Genomic DNA, 23,546 nt, shown 5'->3' with positions numbered 1-23,546 from the left:
TTTCTAAAATACATATTAAAATCTGATACAACTTTATTTATTCAGTGGTTTGTAAACTACCTAATTGCCATACCCCTCTCAGACACTTCAGAATGTTATCTTCAAAAAGACGTAAACCAAGTTCACAGGAATTCAGCATAATGCTAAGCGCACACACACACACACACACAAAAGTAGGTACTAAATAAATATTTGTTGAATGAACAAATAAAGAAGCACATAAATGAACTCTGATATCTATATAAGTTGATATTTTCTTTTACAGTCATAATAACTATGTTACATTTTTTTTTGATTGTGCAAATGTCAAAACTAAGAGAGAATTCTCAATCTAAATTTAGAAATGGGAAGTCTATTTCACCAGTGAGAGGGAGGTTTTTACCTTGAGGACATGTTGAACCACCTTTTATACTCTGTTCAGGTTGAAGCTTCTAATATTAACTGTATTCCATCACCAAAGTTTCATCTAATCTCCTCACCACTCACCCACCCAGAAAAAAAACCCTATAGACCAATTCTCTTACTTGTATGTGGTCATTCATAAGTTTTGGCCCAGGTGAAGCCTAAGTGCAGCCCTCCAAGGTATTAAGTTCAGTCAACAACATCAAGTCAATCTACAAAGATGGACTATTCTCTATATACAGCAGAGCTATGCAAAAACGAACCACAGTTCTATGTATGTCTGAGAGATACAATCACATTAATTAACCTCCACGTCTTACATGTGTCCATATATTCCCATCATTACTCACATGTGTTTATGTTTTGTTCATCTTCAGATCAATTAACATGGAACACAGAAGTAGAGCATGTTTTCATCTGCAGTTATCATATGCAAAGAATGCAGTAATTTCCTCACTCCAGTGTGGCGAGCAGTGCTATGTTCATTCCGTTCCTTACTTGGTGCTTTCTACTGGAGTCCGTCTCTTGTGCTGCCCCACACCCCGCTAAGCTGACATAGAACTTCCGTGAATTTTTAAGGGGTCTTGGCCTTAGAAGATCTTCGTGGGAAACTGGGAAGAAAGGGATGGGCTGGGTTTATAGAGGACTTCAAACAGGGGCTCTAGCACCCTCACAGCTGAATTTCCTTCAAGCACCATTCTCATCAATCCTTATTAGAAAAATCCTGACTTCCATGGCTGAAACACCCAAAATTCAGCCAGAAGCGTGATCATTATTCATGGCCATGTTCGTGAGTCTTATCTGTGAGGCACCCTTGTGTGATTTTAATAAGGACCTTGAGGAGATGCTGCTCGTAAGAGACCAGCACAAAGCTCTGGTTCAAAAATCGCAGAGGTTCCCTGGGGACTCAGACTCTCTGCAGCCTGAATGGGATAAAAGCTTCCACAGACCTTCAGTCACCGCCGTTCGCAGGTGAACAGGCCGGCCTCCAGGAGCATCAGCCTCTCAGAGAGGCAGGAGACCAATGGCAGATTTTTCTGCAGTTTAAACCAGGCAGACCCCTCAGTGGCAGCACCACCGAGACAGCAGATCATGAATGTCAGCAAAGATGTTACCCTGTCAGGCAGGGTGAAAGATGTTTTTTATTAAAACTTATTATCATCATTATGGCTTAAAGGTGGCAGTACAATGCCAATGCAAGGGTCAGGGATACTTTGTCAGAAGAATGTATTTATTAAATCATTATCTATTCTCTCTTTATATGCAATCATAAAAAATAAGAAAATTAAATAGCCTTTGTTAAGTGAAAATATACAATGTTATTAAAGTTAAAATCACATAAGATAACCAGCAGCAGCGCCCCCGCCCCCACCAACCCCACCACCTCACCCACCCAATGAGCAGCAGTATGTTCTTTCTTGATGCTGGACAGATGACAGGCAGTGGCAAGCACCTGCCCCCCCCCACCGGCACCCCCCATCACCCTGCCCACCCAGCAAGCAGCAGTGCACACTCCAGTACTGCTGAACAGATGACTGGTGTTGGCACAAGCCTACCTCACCGAACACACCCACCACCCTGCCCACCCAACAAGTGGCAGTGCATGTTCCCACACCACCAGACAAGAAGTGGAGGCACACTCCTGCCCTGCCAGTTACACCTCCTGCTGCCCCCACACACCTGGTGAGCATCAGCATGCTCTCCTGTGCCACCAGACTGAAGACGGTTAGCAGTGCACTCCCACCCCACCTGCTGCCGCTGCACCCAACTAGCAATAGGTGTGGAGCATTCCCAGCCCATCAGAGAGGACATCAGCAGAGCAAGCCCGCCCCACCCACCCTGATATATCAAAACAAAACAATCAGTACAAAACAAACATAAAATCTATCTATCTATCTAAATAAAATAGCACCTTAATGCCTCAGGGACAGTAGACAATAACAAATCATATGAAGAAACAGGATAAGATGGCTCAAACAAGTGAGCAAAATAAAGGGAAAGGAAATCTTCCTGAGAGAGAAGTGATAATAGAACTATCTGAGAAGGAATTCAAAAGGCTTCTACTTAGGATTCTCAAAAATATCAACGAAAACACAGAACCCTAGAAGAAGTCAGGAAAAGAATTCAAGAACAAAATGATAGACTCAATATACAAATAGAAACCATACAAAAACAATAACTAGAAATTCAGAAGATCGACAATAAAATGATCAAAAGTAGATAACACAAACGAAGGACACAAATAGAATTGAATCAATGGAAGAAACAAGCAGCAAAATAGAGGGAAAATCCCTTGATACTAATTTGTTTGAGGAGCAATCAAAAAAACGAAGAAATCCTAAGAATTATACAGGACACTATCAAGACAAATAATTTACATGAAATAAGAATTCCAGAAGAGGAGGAGAAAAAAAAAAAAAGGTATGGAGAGAGTTTTTGAAGATATACTGGCAGAAAGCTTTCCAAATATCATGAAAGATAAGAATGTTTCCATCCAAGAGCCCCAATGAACTCTATACAGGATGGACCCCAGAAGAAATTCACCAAGTCATATCATAACCAAACGTTCCAAAACCAAAGGCACAGAAAGAATCCTGAAAGCAGCTCGTGAAAAACAAAATATCATTTACAAAGGGGAACCAGTAAGACTAAGCACTGATTTCTCATCAGAAACAATGCAGGCAGGAAGGTAATGGGATGACATAGATTAAATCCTAAAAGAAAAGAATTGCCAACAAAGAATCATATACCAAGCAAAATCGTCTTTCAAAAATAAGGGCAAAACTAAGACATTCCCAGACAAGCAGAAATTAAGGGAGTTTGTAAAAACCAGACTAACCCTACAAGAATTATTAAAGGGAGTCCTCTGTGTAGAACTCCAACAACATCAGACAACAACCTGAGATAAAGACCCACAACAGTATCTCCCAGATACCAACCAGGAGAAAGATTTCACAAAAGAAAAATAAAGCTACAAAACTGACTACAGAGAACCAAAAGTGTTAAGCTGTAAAAGATAACAACTTCAAAACAGAAAAAGGGAATAAAAGGTGTAGATATAGAACTTCCACATGGGGAGGAAATCGAGGCAATTCCAAGATATAACAGACTGTTTTAAATTTAAGAGTATAAAGGTAAACTTCAGGGGAGCCACAAAGAAAATACATCTACTCACTAAAATAAGATGAAAATCAAAAAGACTCACTAAACACTAAAATGATTGATAGGAAAAGAAAATCCATATATATAAAGAACTCAGCACAAAAAATTAAGAGGAAAATGAAATTATTAGCACCACAAAAAAAGTATAACAAAATGACAGTAATGAATTTATATCTATCGTTAATCACACTGTATGTAAGTGGATTAAATGCACCAGTCAAGAAACAGAGAGTGGCAAAATGCATGGAAAAACAGGACTCATGAATATGTTGTCTACAACAGACACACCTTAGACACAAAGACATAAATAACTTAAAAATCAAAGGATGAAAAAATATATCAAGCAAACAGTAAGCAAAAGAGAGCACGAGTAGCAATAATAGTTTTGAATTAAAATAGACTTTAAATCAAAATCAATTATAAGAGACAAAGAAAGGCATTATATAATGATTAAAGGGTCAATTCACCAACAAGACATAACAATAATAAATATTTATGCACCCGATGACAAAGCTCCAAAATACATAAAACAAAGTCTAACAGAATTGAAAATCGAAATAACCAGTTCTACAATAACAGCAGATTTTATTACACCACTTTTGATGATGGATGGAACAACTTGAGAGAAACAATAAAGATACTGAAGATCTAAATGAGACAATCAACCAACTCGACCTCACAGATATATACAGAACACACCACCCAACAGCAGCACAGCACACGTTCTCCTCCAATACAATGCATCATTCTCTAGAATAGACCATGTTCTAGGTCACAAAGCAAGCCTCAGTAACTTAAAAAACATTAACATAATGCAAAACATCTTCTCTGACCATAAAATTAGAAATCAATAACAGAAAAAGCAAAGAAAAAAATTAAACACATGGAAACTAAATAATCTATTAATTACTTAAAAACTATTGGGCCATAGAAGAAATTAAAAATGAAAGTAAAAAATTCTTAAAATCAAAGGAGAATGAAGACACACACATCCAAATCTCTGGGACACAGCAAAGGCAATGCTCAGAGGAAAATTTATAGTAATAAACACACACATTTAAAAAAAAAAAAAAAAGTCCAAAATCAATAGCTTCACCTGACAACTTGGACATATAGAAAAGGAACAGCAAAAGAAGTGCAGAAATAAATCAAATAGAAAAAACAATAGAAAGAATCAAAAAAACTAAAAGTTGCTTCTTTGAGAAGATCAGTAAAATGACAATGCACTGGCCAAATTGACAAAGGAAAAAAAAATGAGAAGGTGCAAATAACCAAAATAAGAAATGAAATGGATGACATTATAACAGTATCAATCGAGATGAAGAGGATTATTATAGAATGCTATGAAAAATTATACTCTAACAAATTTGAAAACCTAGGAGACATGGACAAATTTCTAGAAACACACAATCTACCTAAACTAATACAAACAGAGGTAGAAAACCTAAATAGGCTCATAACGAAAGAAGAAATTGAAGATGTCATTAAAAAACAAAACAACAACAACAACAAAAAGCCCTGGCCCAGATGGCTTCACTGGAGAGTTCTACCAACCATGTAGAGAAGAGTTGACACGAATGCTACTCAAACTATTCCAGAACATAGAAAAGGAAGAAATACTCCATAATATATTCTCTGACGTCAGCATAACCCTGATATCAAAACCAGGCAAAGATACAAAAAAAGAAAATTACAGACCAATATCCCTCATGAATATAGATGAAAATATTCTCAACAAAATTCTAGCCAACCGAATATAACAGTATATTAAAAACATAATACATCATGATTAGCTGGGATTCACACCAGGGATTCAAGTGTGGTTCAACATTACAAAATTAATCAATGTAATTCACCACATAAATAAAACAAAGGAAAAGAATCCCATGATCATCTCAATCAACACAGAAAAGATGTTTGATAAAGTCCAACACACTTTCCTGATAAGAGCTCTCAGGGAAATAAAAATTGAAGGGAAGTTCCTCAACATAACTAGGTATATATGCAAAACGAACAGCCAACATTATTCTCAACAAAGAAAGACTAAAAGCATTCCTCCTGAGAACAGGAACGAGACAAGAGTGCCCATTATCATCACTCTTATTCGACATTGTACTGGAAGTTCTAGACAGAGCAATAAGATAAGGAAATAACAGGTATCCAAATTGGTAAGGAGGAAGTACAACTATCTCTATTTGCAGATGACATGATGCTATACGTAGAAAATCCCAGAAACTCCACAAGAAAGTTACTGGAACTAAAAGACGTGTTCCGCAAAGTGACAGGGTACAAGATCAACACACAAAAATCAGTTGGGTTCCTCTACACTAACAAAGAGAACCCTGGAACGGAAATCAAGAAAACAATACCATTTACAATAATCCCCAAAAGGATAAAATACCTAGGAATAAATCTAACCGGGGACATAAAAGACTTATACAAGGAAAACTACAAAACACTATTGCAAGAAACCAGAATAAAATAAATAAATAAATAGACCTACATAAATGGAAAAACATTCCATGTGCATGGATTGGAAGACCTAGCACTGTGAAAATGTGATGCTACCCAAAGCGATCTATGAATATAATGCAAGCCCAAACCAAACCCCAACAACATTCTTTAACAAAATGGAAAACTCAATCTCCAACTTTCATGGAGAGGAAAGAGGCCCCAAATGTCTAAAGCAATGTTGAAGAACAATAAAGTAGGCGGCCTCATACTTTCTCTTCTCAGAACTTACTACACCGCCACAATGATCAAAACAGCCTGGTACTGATACAACAACAGATACATAGACCAATGAAACAGGATTGAGAATCCAGAAGTACATCCATCCACCTACAAACAGCTGATCTTCAACAAATGGTCGAGGTCCATTCGATGGGAGGAGACAGACTCTTTAACAAACAGTGCTGGCAAAACTGCATATCCATTTACAGAAAAATGAAACAGGACCCATACCTCACACCATACACAAAAACTAACTCAAAATGGATCAAAGATCTAATTGTTTAAACTAAAACTAAGGTTTCTGGAAGATAGCATAAAAAATTGAACCTACAGACTGGGAAAAAAAATTTTGGTAATAACATATCTGACAAGGATCTAATCTCCAGAACATATAGAAAATGTCAATAATTCATCAACAAAAAGGCAAACAATCCAATCAAAAATTGGGCAAAGGACATGAACAAACACTTCACCAAAGAGGACATTCAGGTGGCTAACAAGCCCGTGATGAGACGCTTGCAATCATTAGCCATTCAAAACCAAATCAAAACTACAATGAGATCCAATCCCATCCCTGCAAAAATGGCACAGATAAAAAAAAAAAAACAGAAAACAACAAATGCTGGTGAGATTGTGGGGGCATTGGAACCCTTATACACTGCCAGTGGGACAGTAAAATAGTACAAACACTGTGAAAAATGGTATGGAGCTTCCTCAAAAAGCTAGAAATAGAAATCCCTTATGACCCAGCATTCCCACTCCTAGGTATATATCCTAGAGATATAAGAGCAGTGACACGAATAGACATATGCACACCCATGTTCACTGCAGCATTATTCGCAAGAGTGCAAAGATGGAGACAACCTAAGCGCCCATCAATGGCCAAATGGATAAACAAACTGCGGTACATACATACAATGGAATGCTACACACTGACAAAGAATAATGATGAGTTCACAAAACATAACACGGGTGGATGTAGAGGACATTATGCTGAGTGAAACAGGTCAGACCCAAACGGGCAAATATTGCATGATACCGCTTTTGTAAAAAGTCAAAAATAGATGTACACACAGATCAATGTCCTTTGATGGTTACCAAGAGTGGGAGGGTACGGAGGCAGAATCACTTACTAGATAGCAGATGTGTTAATTCTAGTGATAGGAAAGGCAATACACGATATGGAGGAAGTCAGCACAACTTGACCAAGGTAAATTAAGACACTGAGGGGTGCACAAGAATAAAGGACAGCTATGGTAAATGGTAAATGCTATAACATACACAACTTTGCAACAACAGGAAAAACAAGCAAAAAATATGTGAGTGGTTCCGTAGGTAGATACGTATGCTATATGGGTGTGGGATGGCATATGGGCATGCATGTATATGCATATGTAGGTATAATTGTGGGCATATGTATATACATGTTTGTAGGTACTGAATATATATTCACATAGAAGTATGGTTATGGAACTTCCCACACATATCCAAACACCTTGTGGGATTGATTTACTGGATTTGAAGGGTCAGGATCATAGTCTCCTGGGGCAACTAGGTCAATTTGCATAACTTAGTTCATAAAGATAATGTTGTACACCCTAGTTTGGTAAGTAGTGTCTTGGGTCGCCATGAGTTGGAACTGACTCAATGGCAATGGGTTTAGTTTTGGTTTGGTCTGGGGTCTTAAAAGCTTATGAGCAGCCCTCTAAGATACAGCAATGGGTCTCTTCCCATCTGGAGCAAAGGAGAGTGATGATAACCAGACTCAAGGAAGAAATTAGTCCATGGGACTCCATGGGACTAATGGCCTACAGGAAACACAGTCTCTTCTAGCTTGAGACCAGAAGAACTAGATGGTGCTCAGCTACCACTACCGACCATTCTGACCAGTGGCACAACAGAAGGTCCCAGTTAGAATGGGAGAAAAATGTAGAACAAAACTCAAATTCATAAAAAGAGATCAGATTCATGGTCTGATAGAGACTAAAGGAACCCCCAAGACTATCACCCTAAAATACCCTTTTAACCTGGAAGCCATCTTTCTGCCAAATAATAGATTGGCTTATAAAATAAAAAATAACACCCGTGAGGAATGTGCTCCTTTAAACAATCAACTATATGAGGCCAAATGGTCAACGTTTATATAAAAATAAAGTTGAGAAGGCAAGGAAGGGTGGGGAAACGGGGTGGAAATGATGAAAGCGTTGGCACATTAGGGATTGTAACCAATCTCATCGGGCAATTTGTATATGGATTGTTAAAGGAGAATCTAATTTGCTGTATAAACTTTCACCTAAAACACAATAAAACATTTTTAAGAAATCATATGAGAGGAGACACATTTACCTTTGGCCTCATACACAAAAGAAGTCAATGTGCTGGGTGGGTGTGAGGATGTGCCATGATCATGAGGAGCTTTTGAGAATTCCCTTTTGTTTCTCCAAATTCCAGACTAATCTAGAGAATTCTAGAGCAGTGATTTTCAAACTAATATGGAGAAGGACAGTTTTTGTTATTCTTGTTGTTTGTTCTGTTTTATTCCCAATCTATAATGCATTGATACTTTTGTAAATTACAATATAGATGAATCATTAGAAAAATAAAATAAAATACAAACCATATTTAATTTTATTACTACATTAAATAGACATTACCAGAAAATTTCCCAACTGTTTACTCCCAATTTCTGTATTTATGTCCTTGCATACTGGCAAAAAGAATTCACTTTACTGGAAATACATGGCTGTTATGATATTAAGAATAGAAGATCTCAGTCTAGCTGGTGGAACGTCAGCGATTCAAAGAAACATACTGTGACAACCGCTGTTAAAGTGTTATATGTATGGTGTGTACATAAACAATTCCAGAAGTAATTCTTTTTAAAACACATCTAGTTTTGTTACGGTTGTTTTTTTTTTTTGTGACTTTCATTGCAAACACATTTTAGTTTTATTTTTAAAATTTAGTTCTGTCGATTTTCAGTGATTTCACAGTTTTTATTTTTGCTTAAAAAAGAAGAAAAACTCCCTTCCATCTGAATTCAGACACCTGACAGGTCTTCACAGTTTATGCTTTTCTGGAAGTTAACAATTGACCTGGAAAATTGGTTAGATTATGTGAGAGAAAGGTACATTATCTGGCAATAATAAGCTATGAAATACAAAGGAATAAATAAATGGAAGCACGGATGCACGAATGGATGGTTGCTGTGACTAGATCTTCAAACTTCTCCAGAAACCAGAATGTCAATCCTTACGCATCCTTCAAGGAGCTCTGGTCATTGGAACACTTCTACACTGCTGGTGGGAATGTAAAATTGTACAACCACTTTGGAAATTGATTTGGCACTTCCTTAAAAAGTTAGAAATAGAACTACCATACGATCCAGCAATCCCACTCCTTGGAATATATCCTAGAGAAATAAGAGCCTTTACACGAACAGATATATGCACACCCATGTTTATTGCAGCACTGTTTACAATAGCAAAAAAATGGAAGCAACCAAGGTGCCCATCAACGGATGAATGGATAAATAAATTGTGGTACATTCATACAATGGAATAGTACACATCAATAAAGGACAGTGAGGAACCTGTGAAGCATTTCATAACACATAGGAACCTGGAAGGCATTATGCTGAGTGAAATTAGTCAGTTGCAAAAGGACAAATATTGTATAAGACCACTATTATAAGAACTTGAGAAAGAGTTTAAACTGAGAAGAAAACATTCTTTTGTGGTTACAAGAGGGGGGAGGGAGTGGGGGTGGGAGAGGGGCATTCACTAATTAGATAGTAGATAACAACTACTTTAGGTGAAGGAAAGACAGCACACAATACAGGGGAGGTCAGCACAATTAGACTAAACCGAACGCAAAGAAGTTTCCTGAATAAACTGAATGCTTCAAAGGCCAGCGTAGCAGGGGCAGAGTTTTGGGGACCATGGTTTCAGGGGACATCTAAGTCAATGGGTATAATAAAATCTTTTAAGAAAACATTCTGCATCCCACTTTGAAGAGTGGCATCTGGGGTCTTAAATGCTAGCAAGCAGCCATCTAAGATGCATCAATTGGTCTCAACCCACCTGGAGCAAAGGAGAATGAAGAACACCAAGGACACAAGGCAATTACGAGCCCAAGAGACAGAAAGGGGTACATGAGCCAGAGACTACATCATCCTGAGACCAGAAGAACTAGACGGTGCCCAGCCACAACCGATGACTGCCCTGACAAGGAACACAACAGAGAACCCCTGAGGGAGCAGGAGAGCAGTGGGATGCAGACCCCAAATCCTCATAAGACCAGACTTAATGGTCTGAGACTAAAAGGACCCTGGTGGTCATGGCCCCCAGACCTTCTGTTGCCCCAGGACAGGAACCATTCCCGAAGCCAACTCTTCAGACATGGATTGGACTGGACAATGGGTTGGAGAGGGATGCTGGTGAGGAGTGAGCTTCTTGGATCAGGTGGACACTTGAGACTATGTTGGCATCTCCTGCCTGAAGGGGAGATGAGAGGGTGGAGGGGGTTAGAAGCTGGTGAAATGGACACGAAAAGAGAGAGTGGAGGGAGAGAGCAGGCTGTCTCATTAGGGGGAGGGTAATTGGGAGTGTGTAGCAAGGTGTATATGGGTTTTTGTGTGAGAGACTGACTTGATTTGTAAACTTTCACTTAAAGCACAATAAAAAATTATTTAAAAAAGAAGGAGCTGTGGTGGTGCAATGGTTAAGGCACCGTGCTGCTAACTGAAAACAAAGCAGCTGCTCCGTGGGGGGAAAGGCCTGGCCCTCTGCTCCCATCAGGACTGGAGAAGTTCTACGCAGTCCTACAGGGTCACTGTGAGTCAGTATGGACTTGACGGCGTATAACAACAATAACAACAGGCACGCTCCAAACTGGAGGGCCAGGAATGATCAGAGAAGGTTTTCTGAGCATGACTGAGAACTCTCTTTAGCCTCTCTTGTTCTAACCCTAACTCCCCACCCACTCTTGAAGTTTAGGATGTGAATTACAGGGCCTACCCATGACTCCCTAGGTGGCCCGAGTGGCTAAGCACTTGGCTACTAAGCAAAAGGTTGTTATGTTTGAATCTACCCAGAGGCAACCCAGAAGACAGATACGGTGATGTACCCCTGAGAAACCAGCCACTGAAAACCCTGTGGAGCACAGTTCTCCTCCGACACACAGGAGATCAACGTGAGTCAGAGTCAGCCCGATGGCAACTGGTTGGTTTCCCTACTACCTGCGAGCATCACAGCAGTATAATACACATTTCCCCCACAATGTTAAAGAACTTGGCTATTTTCAGACATAACTGAATCAAATTCAAATTATCAATTTTAGTTCTGCAGAGTACCAGACACGGGATGGAACTGAGATAGATGAGAATGCACTGTACGACTGTGAATATTTGTCTGCAAGGAATCTCTGCAGCGCTGCGTTTCCAGGAGAAAGAGACGGTGTGAAGGTCATCCAATGACAGTGTGCGTCGCATTGCTTGAGTGAATCGTTCCACTCCCTCGGATCACATCAAATCCTGTACATCCTCACCCACGCAGCACTACTGAAGAGCAACTACAAAGTGCAAGTTTCCAAACCAGATGAATGGCATTAGTTCTGCTGAAGTGGGCTTACTTTCTGGCTCTTGTTCAAATGACAGAAAGAGCTTTTTTTTTGCCCAAGTCAGTGCTTGGAAACCGACAGAGACAAGTAGCAATGGCTCCAGGGCTTCAGATAATTTCCGTGTTTTAGCTCTCTTCATTCCAACCCTCTCAAGCAGTATTTTGTCTCAGGGGTCTGTTGTTTAGACTCAGGCTCTATCTTTGTGACTGGTAGACTGCAGGGAAGTGAGGGGGATGGAAATTTTTGAAGAACTGTCTCTGGCAAGAATCAAGAAAGCAGTATGACCTATTTTCTATTTTTGTTCTTTAAGATGCTGGCAAAATGTCCTTTTGTGAGGAGGAAAGGCCTTCCTCTTGTCCTCTGAGCCTTCTGTAGACCTTTTACAGGCTTTCTTGAACCACCTTCCAGGGGATGGACAACACTGTGTTGTGGTGGGGAAGAGGTAAGGGAGGGCCATATATAAATTACAGGAAAAACACCACACATCTCTCAGTCTGTCATACTGTGATGGCTTGTGTGTTGCTGTGATGCTGGAAGCTATGTCACTGGTATTTCAAATACCAGCAGGGTCACCTGTGGTGAACAGAGTTCAGCAGAACTTCCAGACAAAGAAAGACTAGGAAGAGAGACCTGGCAGTCTACTTCTGAACGAATTCACAAGTGATAACCTTATGAACAGCAGAGGAACACTGTCTGACATGGTGGTGGAAGATGAGCCCCCCAGGTTGGAAGGCTCTCAAAATACGACTGGGGAAGGGCTGCCTCCTCAGAGTAGAGTCGACTTTAGTGACGTGGATGGAGTCAAGCTTTTGGGACCTTCATCTGTTGACGTGGCACAACTCAAAATGAGAAGAAACAACTGCAAACATCCACTAATAATCAAAATGCGGACTGCACAAAGTATGAATCTAGGAAAATTGGAAGTTGTCAAAAATGAAATGGAACGCATAAACATCAATATTCTAGGCATTAGTGAGCTGAAATGGACTGGTACTGGCCATTTTGAATCAGACAATCATGTGGTCTTCTATGCTGGGAATGACAAGTTGAAGAAGAATGGCGTTGCATCCATCATGAAAAGAACATTTCCCAAGATCTATCCTGAAGTACAACGCTGTCAGTGATGAGCAACATCCATAAAAAGATTGTGAGGATGGCGCAGGACCAGGCAGTGTTTCATTCTGTTGCACACGGTGCCAACTGGACAGCACCCAATGACAACCTTTTTGGAGTACCAGTTTTATCATATGGTAAGTAAATTTAATTATTATTGCATGAAAAACAAATACAGATATATTAAGAGTAGAATACAAATTGTGGATGCATTCAGATAAATATGTTGCTGTTGTTATTAGCTGCCATCGAGTTGATTCCTACTCATGGTGATCCTCGGTATTACAGAGTAGAACTACTCCATGAGGTTTTCTTGGCTGAAATCTTAACAGAAGCAGATCGCCAGGCCTATCTTCCATGGTACCGCTGGTTGGGTGGATTTGAACCTCCAGCCTTTAGGTTAGCAGTTGAGCCCAATCTACTTATACCAAGTGGGCATCTTGCATCGTAACTAGGGCCTTATAATACGTTATTAATTAGATTTGTTTTCTTGGAAGTACTTGAGATGGAACTTCTTCATAATTGGTGTTTTTTTTTTTTCTTTTTCCTGTAACGATGACAACTTTAGGTCATATGTGCTTTGAAAAGCCTGCAGAAAAGAAAGAATGGAAAGAAAGGAGAGACGGAGCAAAAGAGAGAGGGAGGGAGGGTGGGAGGCCAAGGTAGGTGGGTTGAAATTCTTTCAGAAGAAGATGCTATTTTTGTTCAGGCCAAAGGAATATGGGGCCAGTTTGGTCCCCTGTATCAAATATTAATACAAGAAACGCTGGCAGATTCTTCAGCAGCATCTGACACATAGAAAGCGTTCTATATTATTTTGTTCACTGAATGGATTCAATATCAACTTCAAATGGTAGTAATTCCACTAGCAAAAAATGTTTGTGCTTGGCATGAATTATCTTGGACCTGCCATATTTACATAAGAAAAGAAAGTCTGAGTTGGAGAACAGTGAATCTGGCCCTTTGCTGAGTCTCCCTAATTTAAGCTGCTCCAATTCAGGGCCAGCAGGCCAGGGGTAAATTGATTATAAGGTATAGTATCTCCAAACAGAATGCATCATTAGTCATCACACAACTTAGAAACTCAGTTCACAACAAACACAATACTATCTGCCAAAGAGGGAAGGGAGGAATTCTTTCATTCTCCTCAGTACAGACAAAGGGGAATAGAATGACAGTTATTTAAAATGTTTTTTTTTTCCCCTACAGAAAGAAAATTACTTTAAAATATACTACTCTGTCAGATCCATTCTCTCCCTTAACAGACACGCACATACCAAACAGCCATATTAAAAACATGGTAATATTTGCATGATTTTTTTTTTTCAGTTTTTAATGTTTCTTAAGTATTGACCAATACAGCTTTTAATTTTTTTCTTTCCATTTTTCTATTTTACTAATTTTTCCTTTTAATCTTTATTTTTCTTCAATCAACTTTGGTTTTCCTCTAGGATCAGCTTTCAAACTTTTTGAGTTAATGGTTTATCTAATTAATTTATTATCTTTCTGCTTTTTCCCCAGTTAGTATATGCATTTAGGGTTACATACTTCTTTAAAGCTGCTTACATGTTTGATTCATATTGTTTTTATTGGGATCTTGCTCTAAAAACTTTTTTTAATTTTAAATATGATTTTTGATCTGCATATTACTTAGAAATATACAGGTATAATTTGACGGCACTGGGTCTGGGTTAGGTATAATTTGAGAGTTGTTTTATTTTTTCTATTTCAATGTCTAATTTTAATCCAAACTACTCAAAATATTTAGTTTGTATGATACTGATTCATTTATATTTATTTGCACATTTTGCTCCACATAAGCTTTTGCTCTTAAGGCCTTCAATTTACTGATTTAAGCCCACCCATATATTTTTTTTATATATTACTGAAGGTTATCTGCTTTCCCTAAAGATAACTGATTTAACCACATATAACCACTCCATAATAGCAACTAGGCTGTTGTTTGGCCAAATGACTGCGCATCATAGCTTAGCCAAGTTCACACGTAAAATCAATTATTACAGCTGTTTATTAGGCTGACAGTGCTTTGGGGAAAGGGAAGTAATCAGACTATTCGGAGATTACTGAACATTGTCTCTGAATTGACACTAATTCCCAGAGGCCCAAAATGTCACTGTAGTCCACCAATTAAAGCAGGAACTTACAGAGGTCAGACGATCAATTCAGCTTTAGATCGGATCATCTCACAGTGGGCCCAGTGGTTCCCCAAGCCCTTCCTGGGGCTATCTCCCCACTTCCAGAACACAGCATTGGAATAAACCTGCTAGGATCTGGCAGAATCCATCCCCACACTGGTTCTCTGACCTATAGAGTCAGAGCTATTACAGTGGGAGAGGCCAAGTAGAAGTCATTAGAATTGCCTCTTCTCAAAATATCAGTAAAACAAAAACATTACTGTATTCTTGGAGGGACCACAGTGACTAGTACCATCATCAAAGGCTTGAAAGATGTAGGGGTGGTGATTCTAACCACATCCTCATGTAAGTCACCTATTTAGCCCCCACAAAAAACAGACGAATCTTGCAGAATGACAATGAATTATAAAAACTTAATCAGGTGGCAACTCCAATTGCAGCTGCTGGTCCAGATGCGGTTTTTTGCTTGAGCAAATTAACACACTCCCTGGTGGCTGGTATGAAGCTACTGATCTAGAAAATGCTTTTTTTTTTTTTATATATATATCTGTTAGCAAAGACCACCAGAAGCAGTTTGTTTTCAGTTGACAGGTTCAGAAATATACCTTCACTCTCCTATTTCAGGGATGTATCAACTCTCCAGCTTTATGTTATAATTTAGTCCACAGGGACCTTGATTACCTTTCCTTTTACAAGGGAATGGTCCTGACCAACATAGAGTAGCAACTGCCCTAGATATGTTGCTACAACACTTGCAAGAGGGTGGGAAATAAATCCTGCAAAAATTCAGGGACCTTCTAGAGGCCCAGCAGTGTGGGCCATGTTGAGATTCCCCTTCTAAGGTGAAGGACAGGTTGTTGTATCTGGTCACTGCTAAAATAAAAAAAAAAAAAGTACAACATCTATTGAGCTTCTTTAGATTGGGAGACAACATATTTCTCATTTAGGTGTACTACTCTGGTGCACTTACTGAGTGGTCCCAAAAAACTGCTGATTCTGAGCGGGGCCCAGAACAAGGGAAGCTTCTCTAACAGATTTAGGCTGCCGTATAAGCTGCTCTGCCACTTGGGCCGTATGATCCATTAGATCTTACAGTGTGTTGGAATTCCACAGTCCATCTTTCAAGATAGAATATTTAAGATACTTTGGGTATCTTAAGAGACATTCTTGTTCTCTTGTCAAAAGATGTCTAAAGAATGTGAGAGCTTGATTTGTGACTTGAAATGAGGAAATGCTGAGTTTACCAAGTAGTTTCTGTAATAAAGTGGAAAGTAAAAGTTTCCTGTGAGTGAGCTGTGATTTGTCAGGGATTCTCTTAAAAATTACCCTGAATAATGACATAGGCCTTTCTACCTCCTGCCTTGTGGGAATGGTGACAGCTTCCCAAGAAGGAAATACTCTTTATGTCAGGCAAATCTATTGTGTACGCCTGCCTTGGCACCAAATGCCCTTTCCACTTCCTGTGGTGGAAACTATGTGTATTAATAATCCTTTCAATTCACTTATTTTATGTTCCTTAGCTGGAGTTATAAACGACATCCTCCCTGGAAGAGGGCAGTGGTGGGGTAGGGGTACATCCCAGAAAACAAGAGACTCAGAAAGAACAAACCACCTTATCCAGGAAGGAGAACCTTCAGCATACTCAGAAATCTGACAATTATTCTGGCGTTTAAACGAGCTGAGAGTAAAGGTGAACTTGACATTTGAAAGTCTTTGCTTAGTAGGAAGTTGTTCAGGAATGATTTTGGACCAGTTAAAACCTCCTCTAAGGAGCCCTAGTGGCTCAATGGCTAAGTGCTCAGCTGCTAACCGAAAAGGCAGTGGTTCAAACCTGCCAGCTGTTCTTCAGGAGAAAGAGGTGGTAGTCTGCTTCCATAAAGACTACAGCCTTGGAAACCATGTGGGCAGTTATACTCTGTCCTATAGGGTCACTAAGAGTAGGAATCGACTTGACGGCAACAGGTTTAAAACCTTCTCTAACAGACTAAGATCAGGGTAGCCACTTCTTTGGAAGTGACACATGCAGGTCACCTGAATGGTTATCAGGTTTAGGCATATACACAGGCACTTAGGAAAATAGTAGAAAAGTCGGTAATGAGACATTTACAAACAGGGACCATAAAATCCAAGTGGCCTTGGTGAACCAAAAGCTATTGCGATTTGCTGACATCCCTATAAATGTTCGACTCATTCTCAAAATCGTTGGTAGTAACTCTACTCTGTGACTCAGTTTCTATGTCACGTCAACATTACCACATTGTCCAGAAGCCAAACCAAACCCATTGCCATCAAGTCAATTCCAACTGATAGAAACACTGTAGGACAGAGTAGAACTGCCCCATAGGGTTTCCAAGGAGCAGCTCGTGGCTTCAAACTGCTGACCTTTTGGTTAGCAGCCAAGCTCTTAACCACTGTGCCACCAGGGGTCCTACCATATTGTAGGGGTCCATTTTGTCATGTTCTCCCCTTGTAAACTGACGAATATCCCATTTTCCTAAGAGGATTCTCAGGATTCACGTTCCCACAGTGATACTGTGGAAGAACTAAAGCTGCACACAGGGGTGGATTAACTAGTAAGCGAGGTACTCACAGGCTTGCATTAAGCAAGGTAGACGAGTGCTTAATTGTGTTTACTTACTAATCTGTGGTACACAATTTCACATGGGTTTCACCACAAAAACAGGTGAAACTGTACTACACATGAGTAAGTAAGCACAAGTAAGCCCGTGTGTACCTTGCTTATTGGGTAATCCACACAAGCCTTGGCCGGCGATATCACTCTGCCACTAGCCAGCACCATGACAATGGGCAAGCTCATTTCTCTGGACCAATTTTCCTTTCTTATAAATGGAAAGTAATACTCATGTCACAGACATATCATAAGAATGAGAGAGAATATATGCTAATTACCCAAGCCAGTGCCTGACCCATGTAAAGCACAGTCAATGCGATTAGAGGTCAAAATACTTCATTTTGGGAGCCATTTTGGTATTGAAGAAGGAGCACTGGACTCAAATAATTTGTCAGCACCATTCTGATAACCATCTCTGTCATAAAATAGCCATGGGACCCTCCTTAGAAGGTGACTTTACTCCTCTGCGTACTGGCATCATCATCTTTAGAATGAGAATTATAATTCCTACCCTTACTATTCATGAAACTTTGAGAATATGGAATGAGGTCTGAAATCCAAACACATTTTGGAAGGCATAACACACTCTAAGTATTAAGTACCAAGGTTGCTATTGTTATTTTTTCTATCAATATTAATTATATTACTTTAGGTCTAACACTATCATGGAGCCCTGATGGCACAATGGTTAAGAACTGGGCTGCTAACCAAAAAGTCCACAGTTTGCATTCACCAGCCACTCCTTTGAAACCTACGTGGCAGTTCTACTCTGTCCTGTAGAGTCACTGTGAGTTGGAAACGACTCGATGGCAACAGGTTTGATTTGAACATTATCATTCTGTTAGACATGTGTGTAGGACAGAGAACTTGGTTTGGTCTTTTGTCTCTAGTTTCTGAAAATAGCCCTTGGAATGTGTGAGCAATCAAGGGGCCTTTATTTTATAAAACAGCCAGGCAACACTTAAACATGTGTAAATTAATAGGGGCTGCACAGACCACATCCTGGCTAAGGAAGGGAGGGGCACAAAGGAGTCCATCATACATATTCATTGACTCAAGAATATTCATTGAGGTCCCAAAGACTAAAGGGCCCTGGACGTTGGAGGTCTCTCTTTTGGGGCTTTGTAGGTTAGTGAGAATATCCATGCACTGGGTATACCACATGCCTGGGGACATGGAAGCCTCATGCTGGGAACTCTCCCAGACCTTGCCTGATGTGCCTCCTCATTTGTATCCCTTTTAATTATACTAAATGAGTAACTTTAAGTATAGGTAATAGTCTCTGTGAATTTTGGGAGCCGATATAGAGAATTAACAAACTCACTAAGGGCAATGGGTCTGACTTAATGCAAGGTGGTTAATTCAGAGAAATGCTGCCAAGGCAGTCTATGTGTGAGGACTCCAGCTCCAGGTGGCCCGTGGTCAGGGAAAGGCTGCATTGGTAGCCAATGAAGGAGGACAGAGTCCTTCTAGCACGTGACCCAGCCCAAAGGGGGCTAGAAAAAGAGAGAGAGTAGCCAGCTGGTCTGAAGTGCAAGGAGCTGTTCAGACTCCCGAGCCTACAGCTGATACCTGACGATCTGGCTCAACTGATGGTAATTATTACTATTGCTTTATAGGGATGAGTCTGACCTAACTCTGGATGGTTAGGGAGGGAAAGGAATTGCTTCAGACGGTGGAGCTGGCAAACAGGAATGGAGAGAGATGTGGAAAGGTGAAGCCTGGATTCATTTCCAGATGGGAACTGATTTATGGTGATCCCTACCATGTAGTTTTTTTTTTTTTTCTACCATGTAGTTAGTGATAAAGGTGGCTTTTCCCACCTTGCCCCTTTTGTAGAGTAGGTGGTGACAGTGCAGCATGTTACAGACTTCATTTTTGATTAGTAATTAACTTATTCACCTTGGACAAGAAAATGCTTCTATTTCTAGAACTAAATTCCATGAAGAGGGAGGCTGGTATCTAGCTGTGAGATAGTGTTCCAAGCAGACACTCAATAAATATTCCTTTTGTGAGTTGTGCATGGCCCTGGGGATTGCCACCATCATTTCTGGCACAGTCCTCACAATCCACAGAAAGTCTGCCTTCAACTTCAGGAGTTCTTCAAGACATGGGGGAAATAGAACACATCAGTACTTGAAAGCTGCAGAATAAATTTAAATGTTGTATGTTGTAGACTCTACCACCTGGAATATGCTCTCATCACACTATAAAATCCAGTAGGACCGTGGACATTACTCCTTACTGACCAACAGCCTGCTTACCAGTAAATGAGAAACTGGTATAACAGCTACGGGAAGAGTGATATAGTACAGTAATTTGAGCCCACAGGCTTTGACATCAAGAAGATATGGATTTGAATACTGACTCCGCCATTTACTACCTTTGCGACTGGGGGCAAGTCATACAGTCTTTCTATAGTCTTCAGTTGATTTAATTACAAACTAGAAAAAAAAAATTCTGTAGGAATGCTGTGATTATTAGATTAGATCAAGGCACACAGCACTCAGACTAAAAGTTAAAATCTGGAAAATGTTCAATAAATGGTACTCAGCAACTCGATTCACTGTAATTATTAGTATCACCTTACAAGAACAGTGGAAAGCAGACAGGTGCTGGAGTCGGGCCAAAGTGTGCTGGAATCTCATCTCATTTTTGTTACTTGGGAGTCATGTGACTTTCAGTAATTTACATAACCTTTTGAGGGCTTTTTTTTTTCCTCTATCTGTAAAATGAAATGACTGATACCTACACTTCACATGGCTACTATGAAAATTAAACGATATGCTAAAGATCTATAAATTAATGAATGTGAATCACCTTTCTTCTTGAAGATGCTGATGTTTGGGTGTTTTAGTGTTTTCTGTTCCTTCTATTTGTTTTTTTCTTTGATTTTATGCTGGTGTTCTTCTATTCATTCACCCACCATTCATTCATAACTTCTACATGCCAGGCATCATGAAAGGCACCCAGGAGACAATGGTGAGCAAGCCAAGTCTTGTCTCTACATCCTGAGAGTACACGATTAGCTAAGGAGACAGTCAGTTTGAGGACTAAGACGCACCTGACCCAAGCCACGGTATTTTCAATCACCTTATATGCATGTGAAACCTGGATAAACAATGAGGAAAACCAAAAAAGAACTAATGCTTTTGAATTAGAGTGTTGGAGAAGAATATCAAATATAGCAATGGGCTGAACGAACCGGTCTGTCTTGGAAGAAGTACAGCCAGAATGCTCCTTAGAAGCAAGGACGGTGAGACTATGTCTCACACACTTTGGACATGTTATCAGGAGGGTCCAGTCTCTGGAGAAGGACATCATGCTTGGCAATAGAGGGTCAGCGAAAAAGAGGAAGATCCTTCATGATACGGACTGACACATGGGCTGCAATAATGGACCCAAACACAGCAACGATTGTGAGGATGGCATAGGACTGGGCGGTGTTTCGTTCTGTTGTACATAGGGTGGCCATGAGTTAGAATCAACTCTATGGCACCTAGCAACAACAAGGAGATAGTCGCAGAAAATCGAAAGTGCTGTGAATATTACGAAGAGGAGCTAGAGAATGCGTTGGCAGCATATAAAGGGGAACCAAATTTAGGATGAGTGCTCAGAAAAGATATTAGACAGAAAAAATAAGACAAATAAATAGGTCCTGGCAAGCAAGAAAGGAGCTGGGAAATTCCAGGCAGAGAAAACACATATGCACAGGCCCTGAGGCTGGAGAGGGCCTGGGATATTCAAGGACTCAGAAGAGGCCACTGTGCCTGAATTACAGTAAGTGATGGGAGAGGTGACCAGGTTGAGATCACAGAAGTAAGGTTTTACAGCTCAGGCCAGGCCTCTAGAGCTTTGCTTAGGATTTTGGTCTTTATTATTAGAGGGATGGAAACCTATTTAAATGGATGAAGTCAGCATTCTGCTCACTGCCTCAATAACAGGAAAGTGATACTTTATAAGGTCAGGATATATTTATTAGGTATTAATTAATATTTCTGCTTTCTGAATCTGGCGTCAAGGTTGAGATATGCTACATACCATTCCCAAAATCACACATTTGTGTTTTACAGTTATGAATGGAACGAGATGGGCTGAAGGTAGTGGTAAAAAAGGTCACATTGGTTATTTATTCCTCAAGCTCCCTTGACACTTGTATTGTCATCCCAGGCCACAAAATAATCAGACAAGTCGTTCAGAATTCAGTCTGACTCAGAAAAGCATGTAACTGACACACTGGAGATTAGGAAAATTGTAGGGTTGCAATTTCATTCATTAACAATGTGGTTTTGGACAAAGAAACAAGGGTCTCTTATTTCAAGACCATCCTCTACTCACTGTCTCTGAGTCTTCCATGGAGATGTGCTCAGTTGAAAGTTCTTGAAACCAAATGAATAACTGGTCTACCAGATCCCTAAGGCTATGCATTTATTCAGTGAAAAGTCTAAAATGTCATACACACTAAGCAAAGTGAACTCTAGCTAAGGACTTGAAGCTCAAAGGTTTAATTTCCAACTTTAGCTTTGCTACTTTCTATTTGTTTGGATATGAGCAAATCACTTGGCTATTATAGTTTTTTCAGCATCTCCTGCAAAATGGGCATAGTCAAATCTAAGTTAATATATATTTACTGAATCTTATTACTAGAAAGCTCCTACAAGATCAGAAACTCAATCAACCCCAAGAACACATTTATAAGAATTAGGATAATGAGGCCAGGAAGAGTGAAGACATTTCCCCAGAATATACCTACAACTTTGAATTAAAGTTTCATTTTGTTTCCAATGTATCACACAGTTATTAAATAAAAATGAGATGATGTGACTGTTCTGGGGGATTGTATCGGTGTTGTTGTTGTTGTTATTAGGTGTCGTTGAGTCACCTGACTCATAGCAACCCTATGTACAAGAGAATGAGACACAGCCCATTGTTGCAGCCACTGTGTCAATCTATCTCATTAAGGGTCTCCATCTTTTTCACTGCCCCTCCACTTTGCTAAGCACAATGTCCTTTTCCAGGGACTGGGTCCTCCTGATAACATGTCCAAAGTATGTGAGACAAAGTCTCACCAACCTCGCTTCTAAGAAGCATTCTGGCTGTGCTTCTTCCAAGACAGATTTATTTGTTCTTTTGGCAGTCCATGGTATATTCAATATTCTTCGCCAACACCATAATTCAAAGGCATCAATTCTTTTTTGGTCTTCCTTATTCATTGCCCAGCTTTCACAAGAATGTTATGCGATTGAAAATACCATGGCTTGAGTCAGGTGCACATTATTAACTATGCAGAAGCATTCAACTGTGTGGATCATAACAAATTATGGATAAGAGTGTAAAGAATGGGAATTCCAGAACACTGAATTGTGCTCGTGAGGAACCTGTACATAGATCAAGAGGCAGTCGTTTGAACAGGACAAGGAGATACCACATGATTTAAAGTCAGGAAAGGTATATGCCAGGGGGCTGTATTACCTTGTATCATTTAATCGTCACAATAACCCAATGATGTAGGTATTAGAATACTTACATTGTGGATAAATAAATGGAGAAATAAAGTTTAGGCAAAATGCCCCAAATTCTATAACTAGTATATGCAGTTGGAATTTGAACCCCAGTCTTATTTATTTATCCATCCCACGCCTTTAAGCTCCAAGGCACCAGGCTGCCTATTGGTGCATTCTTCTTCAAGTCTGTCTTTATGATTGATTCTTTCTGCTTAACTCTAAAAG

Source organism: Loxodonta africana, chromosome 27 (genome assembly GCF_030014295.1).
Source record: "Loxodonta africana isolate mLoxAfr1 chromosome 27, mLoxAfr1.hap2, whole genome shotgun sequence".
NCBI lineage: Eukaryota > Metazoa > Chordata > Mammalia > Proboscidea > Elephantidae > Loxodonta > Loxodonta africana.
Note: the sequence above shows the minus strand (reverse complement) of the source record.